This window comes from Nicotiana tabacum, chromosome 16 (genome assembly GCF_000715075.1).
Source record: "Nicotiana tabacum cultivar K326 chromosome 16, ASM71507v2, whole genome shotgun sequence".
Classification (NCBI taxonomy): Eukaryota; Viridiplantae; Streptophyta; class Magnoliopsida; order Solanales; family Solanaceae; genus Nicotiana; species Nicotiana tabacum.
Genome location: NC_134095.1, coordinates 73687399 through 73696188, shown reverse-complemented (window position 1 = coordinate 73696188; position 8790 = coordinate 73687399).

Below are 8790 nucleotides of genomic sequence, written 5' to 3'. Positions count from 1 at the left end.
GAGTCATTTCTAAAGACATTTCGATGCTCCCTTTTGATCTCGTAAAGTATGGGTGCGAAGCCAGGTTACCACAAAAACCAACCACCGTTCTATAAAAACCTGGACTGGATTATAACAGCAACAAACGGTTAGTTTGAAACAAATAACAGATAGGTAATTGCATGTTGGGGTGTGAAGCACCTATACAGTTAAATGTGTTTCTACATGTTTTGCAACGGTTGCATGCTTCATCCAAGCTTTACTTATTATTATTATTATTTCTATTTTTTTTTCTTTCCAATTCCACTCTCTCTCTTTTTATCTCTTTCCTCGCTTTCTTTTCTCTTTTCCTTTGATTTTTTCTTCTTTTCTTTCTTTTGGGTTTTTCTTTCGGATTTTTCTTTTCGCACCCTCTCTTATTGGAGTTATTAATAACATCATGACCGAATCCGATGAGGATTTCCTACGTATCACGACTTCGTGTGAATTAGGTCATTACGTAGTTCAAAGGGCGATAAAAATGTAAAAACAAATAACCAAAATATTTTGGGATTTTCAATTTTCATAAAAAGGAAATACTTTGGATTACAATGATTCAAAGCTAAAAGACTCAAAGAGGAAAACAATAGACTCTAATAACACGATGACAATACAGACTCACGAACTGACTTAACAGACTCTGACAAAAAGGAAAAGACAGAATCGAAAATGAACTAACAGACTTCAACAGAAAAGAAAGATACAGACTCCAGTAAAATTAAGAATACATTAATGCTCCTGGTGCCCGCATGAAGTCATTTGGTCTCGCCGCGGGCCTAAATGCGAGATACCCTTGTAGTCGCTCCAAATCACTCATAACTTGGCGGACGAAAGTCATTACTGCAGCGAAAAAGGTGGTACGAGTCATGTCCTCGCACGCTTGGCACTTCATGGTAATGTAATCAGCAATGGTTCTGATTCTCTCTCTTGTTCTACCCTTTTCCTGAAGCAACTGCCCCATTTGCTGATTCCGGGCTTCTAATACTTGAGAGTCATGGAGGTGTTGATTTTGCAACTGCTGTATTCCTTCCTCCATTTGAGCCATCAGATCATAACAGTGCTCCCTATTAGCTTTGAAATCTTTTGCCTACTTGGTTGTCTTGTTCTCGAGAGTGGTTACCTTTCTTCTTAGGCTAGTGATAGTCCCATCATAGTTCCTCTTCATTTGTTGCACAAACCGTGCCCGCTCTTCTGCCTTCTTCATCCATTGTGCCCAGATTTTTGCTAGACTAGATTCAGACTTTTCCATGGATTCTTGACACTCGAGGGCTTTCTTTTTCAGACCGCTTATAAGTCTTTCATCAGCCCGACTTCTTTCCGGGTTTCTGGCAGCTATTTTCATCTTCCGGATCTGAGCTTTGAGGGCCTCATTTTCCTGACTTAGTTTTTTCTTTTCTCCCTCGTCTGCAGCGGCTTGAACACCATTTTTAAACTGAAGCTCCATGACTCGCCTTTCCAACTGGCTTATTTTGGCCCTGTACTCGTTTTCTTTGGTCAACCAGTCCCACTGCACCTGGGCCCCATTGGTGAACTGTTGGACATGGGGTCTCTTTGCGGGCCTTTTAGGAATCTGGAATCTTTTGCCGAACCAGACAATATACTTAGGGTCCACTTCACCTCTGGCTAGATCTCGCACCATGGTCTTAGGTTCAAGAAATCTACATTCATTCCACACTTGGCGAATTTTCCCTTCTGGAAATGTGGCTTTCGGGCCCAATTCAATGACATGTTTGCTTAAATCTTCATCATTGGGGACGGTTTGAAATCTTCCTAATTGGCGCAAAACCATGTGTGGAGCATGAGGATGGATGCTCCGGATGCCCATCAAGAGGAGATAACACACTTCAGCTGACATGTACACTGCTTCGGTGGCAGGAAGCCATCCGAATGCCCACTTAATTTTATCGTTAGTCAAGGATCTAAAATGTGCAAACCAAGCTTCAGTACCCTCGGGGAATTCAATACCTGCCACTCGTCTTTCAAATTCTTCAATGCAGCTCAAACCGGTCAAACCGTAATTCCTTTACCCAACCCGGTGGCAGAGATGTTCTTGCATCCACAACTGTAGTAATAGATTGTAGCCTTGGAAGAACTTTCCCCCTTCCCGACAGATAGTCAAGGCTCGGTAGATTTCAGATAATATCAGAGGAACCACAGTGTTGTTGGTTTTCTTGATTGCAACATCGATCATTCCCACAAGACCTATCTCTATATTACCATCTTTTCGCGGACAAACTACAACACCCAAGAAGGCTACCATAAAAGCTAAACCCCGCCTTGCTTCCCATTTGTATTTATTTCCGGCATGGGTTAGACCAATGTTCGACTCTTCAAAACCTCGGGGGTTACCATACCGATGATACAAAAACTGGAGCGTGCAATACCCTTCAGATAAGTTTCCGTCCTGAACATCCCGACTAATACTCAGCAAATCTAGAAATCTGTGAGGAGATACCGGTCTTAGGGACAATGGATATCGACTTCTAAGGTTTCCATTAAGGCCCGCATAACCTGCAACTTCTTCCAATGTAGGTGTGAGCTCAAAGTCAGAGAAACGGAACACATTGCGAGTCGGGTCCCAAAAAGGTATTAAAGCTTTAATTATGTCCAACCTCGGCTTGACGTTCAATAGTTCGACAAGGCCTCCCAGAACTCTTACCACTGTTTCTCTACTGCCTTTTCCAAGATCATTCCACCATATGTGGAGCTTTAAGGGGATCTCATTAAGGACTGTGAAGGGTTCAATTTCGTTTGTGCTCATCCTGCACATTTATTAAGGTGATTTAATAACTCATTTTGACCCAAAAAGAGTAACACCATTTTTTCAAAGTTTTGCTTAAAAAATAAAACCCGGTTTTGCGGATACGGCCTTTTAGCACTTTGGGGAAGAAGATTTTAAGGTTGTGCCTGCTAACCGTTAAAAATGAACCAAGGTGGCTATTCTTGCAAAAATAGCCTTCCGGTACCCTTTGGGGGACATTCGGCTTATTTTAAACAAGAATGGCATCACCCGACTTATTTGTGACAAAAATTAAAATTTTGTGGTTTTTTGGGCTATTTTTGCAAAAAGGAAAGTTGGACCCGATGAGGGTTGCCTACGTTTCTCACATCCGGTGAGAATCAAACTGGCATAGTTCGGGCAGATTGGACGAAAATAAACCAACTATTTTTAAAACAGAAAATTTTCAGCAGAGTTTCAGCATATTTTGGACACTAATTTTTCAAAACAAGTAATTATCTCTCCGAGCCCTCACATTGAGTTACTTTTTCCCCATTTTTCTTCTATTATTCATAAGCTGGTCAACATGCAAATTCGAAGCAAATAAATGCACAAGTAGCAAGTAAGATGCATCAGGATGGTCTTTTCATTTCGGGTACACCTGTCCTAGACAGACCCAACCCCTGTGTTGAGTCTCCAAGGTCAAATGCACGTGATGCAAACAAACATTCCTACTAGGGATCCGGCATGAGGCTTTGTTATACTAGGTTTAAAACATGGGTTTATTGTTCGAGACCCGGCTTACCCGAGCAGACAACTCGAGCCGGAGGGGGGGCAGCGTACCGGGAATACAAAAGCTTCACTGGCTTAGCAACTTATCCGAACCTCATTCTAAAATGGGAAAAGAATCTAGATAGAAGAGAAGCCAAACAAAGTGCACCCTTCTCCACGATTTAGAAGACTCAAAGAGAGGAAAGGTTTCGTAGCAGTTTATATACAGTTCACAAAATATCAAAGCGGTAAAAGCATTTAGCACATTAGGCTCAACGTGTAGGAAAATCAGATAACAAATAAAGCCAATCATATCAGTTATTCTAAGCTCGAATTCTTGAACCCTGAACCAGAGATTCTGGGTTCGATCCCCAGCAGAGTCGTCAGAGCTGTCACACCTCCATTTTTACACACACCGAGGGTAGTACAATGGAGTTTTTCCAATTTAAGTGACATTATTCGAAATGAGATTATTTATTTTGTTTAGAGTCGCCACTTAGGATGGTTTGTTTTCTGGTGTCCCAATTCACCGGTTTATTTTAAAATCCCAAATCGAGGAAAATTCGACTTTCCTTTTGAAGTCTGCGAACCAGAAATTCTGAGTAAGGAATTCTGTTAACCCGAGGGAAAGTGTTGGGCACCCCCGGATTCTGTGTTTCTAGCATGGTCGCTTAAATTATCATAATTGGCATATTAACTGATTTTAATACATGTTTTAGCCTATGGTACATTTAAACTTATTTAAATCGCTTTTAATTATTTTAAAGAAGATTTAACATCGTTTAAAACATGTCTTTGGATCGTGCCACATGAAATGCACCCGCAATGCGAAACACATTTTATTCAACGTTGTTAAAATTTGGATTTGGATCACATTAAATGCACACCCGAGTTTAGGAAGGTAGTATTATTGAAATAACGCGCTTAAAGCAACTAAGCGTTTCAGCTTTGCGAGGGCTATGGAAATTCAACAAATGGCACGCCTCGATTTCTAAGAATTTTAAAGGATATAATTAAGCGAGGGCCACATATTTGAGATTTTATTTTTTTTGCGCGGCGCACCTCAATTTCAATTTTAAAGGAATATTCAAACTAAATCCCGGAGGGCCATAAACTACTTGTTTTATCCAATATGGCTCACCTCCATTAGTTAATGGGCTTAATTAAATAATTAAAAGCAATGAAATAGTTCTCTCAAACTACTGAAGGCTTATGTGAAAAGAGAAATAATTGGGCAAAGGGATTGACCCCATCACCAAACAGGTGAAGGGCCCAATAGAAAAGAAGTAATCTAAATCACATTTCGAAGGGACTGTCCAGTTTAGGCCCAAAGATGAGCCCAAATTCCAACGGCTTTGCAGCCAACCCATGTACACTCCTAATATCGAATCCCCATGATGCCTGAAGCTGCCAATAGACCACGTAAATGTCAAATGAATGAGGACATCAATACTTATTGGACTCAAACTTGAGCCCAGATGCAGGCCCTATTATTGAAACCGCAGCAGGCCCCGATTTGAAGACATTGCAACTGAAAGGAGGGACCCAAGATCTAGTCCCTGAAGGCATCAACTTTTCGCATAGAAAAAGAGAGATCATAATTGGTTTAAACACCAAAAGCACAACTTCATTTTTTGACCATTAAACTATATGCAATCTTGAATCTTTAAGCCTCAAATTAGTTTTAAGCATTGTGATGGAATAAAACTCAAAGAATCTGGAAAAAATGTTCTCAAACTACTAAAGAATCCCATTTACTCATAAATAACTGTTGAAACAACAATTACCAGTAAAACAACAGCCAATTCGAAACCACCTGCCAAGCTTAAACACACTCACATGATACTTCAAATTTTAAACTTAAGCTAACATTCAAAACATGGTAACAGAACCTTTAAAACACTTTAAAAGATCAATACTATTATATGATTAACCTTTCATGATTTCCACGCTTCACGGGTGACAAGAGTCAAATTATTATAGCATATCTAAAACTACTAAAGGCAATATCAAACCTGCATATACAAAAGTAGTAGAGCCTGTATAACTTCCGTAATCAGGAAACCATTCAAACCAAACAAACTATTACCAACTCTACTCAACAAGATCCACATATTGTGTATATTAGATGCATAAGGATTTGAGCAACCTTAATATTCAATCTAACAGCTAAGATTTACATAAGGAAATGACTCAAATAACAGCTTAAAACATAACAGTATACAAGACTGAACATCAAAAACTCCAAAACTTTCATTCCTTCATTTCATTTTCAACTCAAGCATCAGATTACACAGTTTTAGGAGACATGTACCTGGATGTAGAAGAAACAAAGGAAAAGGATAAAGGATCAGCAGCTACAGAGCAACAATCAACAGCAATTTTTTAACCAGTTTCAAGCCCAGAAAGTGAATAAAACAACCCAGAAAAATAGTTTCAAACCAAGTAATGAACCAGAAAACTTGAACCAGACTTGATTTTAGTTCATTTCAACTATCAGCTATCCAGAAATTGTTTCAGCACTAGGAAAAACTTCAGAAAATCACCAACAGAGCTCAATGAAACAATGTTTTTTCTAGAATTTTCAGCTGTTTAGGATTTTCAGAATTTCTTATCTCTCCAAAATCTAAATCTGAATGGAACCCCAAGTAACTATGCCTTTATAGGCAAGTTACTATGGCAGCCTTAAGGGTTCAGTTTTTTCACTTTAGTCCTTTTTCAATTTTCCTTTTTGCTGCTTAGTCCTTCATTTACTGACTTGTTGGTCAAGTAAGTATATCATGCAGCTTCTAGGAAGCTTCTCAGGCAGCTTCAACAAGATTCCCCTTAACTAAAATCCGAAACTACCTTTTAAACTCCTTCCAATTACTTCAGCATACCACATGGGTCAAGTCTGACCCAAGACTCAAACCACGACGAACGAGCTTTCTTTAAAAATGGGTCAGAAATGACCCCAAGGCCCAAAACCAATCAAAAATCCATTTGGTAATTCATGAGAAGCAGAAGAAACTAATTAAATGATTTCAAAACCAAAATCTAAACTAAATGACTAATTTCCTTTTAAGCTAAATAATGAGTTAGAAATAACAACATCTGATTAAGCTAATTATACGACTAGAAAAATCAGAAAACTTAAATGTCATAAATAACAAATAAGCATGGCGAGTGAATAATCTAAACAAAAATTAGAAAACAACATTCAAAATTTGAAAGGAAAAACTGAGAAAGTAAATAGAACAAATACGAGCATGAACCAATCTAGAAGGGAAAACCTAGGTTCAAACCTTGACCAATTTCTAGTCTATTTAAAGAAAAGTAGAAGAAAAGAAGAGGAATAGGAGGTGAAATAACAAAAGCGGACAGAAAAATAAAGAAAACTTACCGACTAAACTTGAAACCAACACTGAATATCTTGATTTAACACCACCAGTGTTAATCACTTGTTCTTTGCCAAGAACAAACGACCAACACTACTTTATGTCAAATTAACCCTTGAAAACTCGAAAATTCGGGAGCCTAAGGTCATGCATGCCAAAGATTCAAGAAATTCTGATTTTGGGCTTTTAAAACTTCAAATTTGATTCAAGATTCGATGAAAGATAGGGTGATTCGAGGGAAAACACATGGGGATTTGGAGTGAGGGAGCCCTGGAGGTTCTCCGGTGTTAGTTTGGGGTTGAACAGAGGTGGCACCGCCACCGGAGAGAACAAGGGCGGCGCTAGGGTTTCGATCTTTGATCTAAAATTCGAGCAGTTCTGGAAGGATTTGAGAGGAGTTGTTTGGGGATTTGGGATGTGGAGGTGGAGGAGATTGTGGGGTGTTAATCTCAGGGTGGTTGGTGGTGGCGCCGCCACCCTCAGACGGTGGGCGTTCAAGGGCGGCTACTAGGGTTCAGGTCTGGTTGGAGAGGGTGAGATGAGAGATAAGACGGGGGTAGGGGGCCGGTCAGACAATTATATATAATTTGGGGCTCAGTTCCGGACCGTTTGATCAAATGAGATCAACGGTCGAGATCACTGGTGGTTTAAACGGGGTCGTTTGGTCTATTGGTGGGGCGGACCAGGTTGGACCCGGGCTTTGGGACGGGTTTGGGCCACTTTTAACGGGTAAAGGGTGTTTAACACTTGGACCTGGAGAAAATTCAATTGTAACAACCCAAAAATCGAATTTTCTTTTATTTCTTTTCTTTTTCTTTTTCAATTTCAAATCCTTTTCATTTCAAATTAAAATAAAACCTAAATTAATTTTTTAAACTAAATTAACCTACCCAATTAGATTAATCACTCATCATAGTATTTACAATAATTAATTAAATCCTAAATTTAAAGAAAAACTATAAAATTCAAACTTAAAGAGTTAAAATGCAAAAATAAACTATTTTTTGTGATTTTAATATTTTATAAAACAAACTAATTTACTAATTAATCTAAAAAATGTAACATTAACTCCTAAATGTAGTGCGTGATATTGTTGCTATTTTTCATGATTTAAATAAAATTAATTATGCACACAAAATGTAAACAAACACAAAAATTGAGCAATTAATTCCTAAAAACCAAATAATAAAAGGAAAAATCCTAATTTTTTAGATTCTGTAGGAGTAATTCATGCGAGGCAAAAATCACGTGCTCACAAATACTACGTTTTGTGTGTTGTCTTGTCGGTCTAAAAAGCTGACCGACTACACAAAAGTTGTTTCGTTTTAGAAAAATTGAATATGTATAGTGCGGTACAATACTACGTTTTGTGTGTTCTCTTGCTTATAAATAACGGGCGCATTATAGTTATTTTCTGCGCTTAACAATAACCAATAGCAAATATTTCCATAAAAGCAAGGTTTTTCTTTACGCTTTAACAAATGTCTCAACCCCTTTATGTCCCAAGGTGCGAATGCGGCAAAAAATGCATGATGCATGATTGTTGGGAAGAAGCTGGATGTCGCTACTAGGCGTGTATGAACAAGTTTTATAGGGTTCCCGACGAACCTGTTTGCAATTTTGAGGTATGAATTGATGAACTTTGTCAGCAGGAATACTACAAAGACAAGTTGTAGTCTCTTCATTGTTTGTGTTTGAAGCAGTGGGAAAGAGAGCGACAATCCAAACGAGAAGTTGCGGAGTTGAAGGAGAAACTCAAGGAGGTGGAAGAAGAAAAAAATAAGCTGGAAGACAAATTTAAGTGGTTGGAGCAGAGAATACTAGACGGTCGTGACTAAACAATGATATGTACGTGTTCAGCGTAGTAGTGTATCTTTATGTTTCCCGCGTCATGTGTTTTTATTA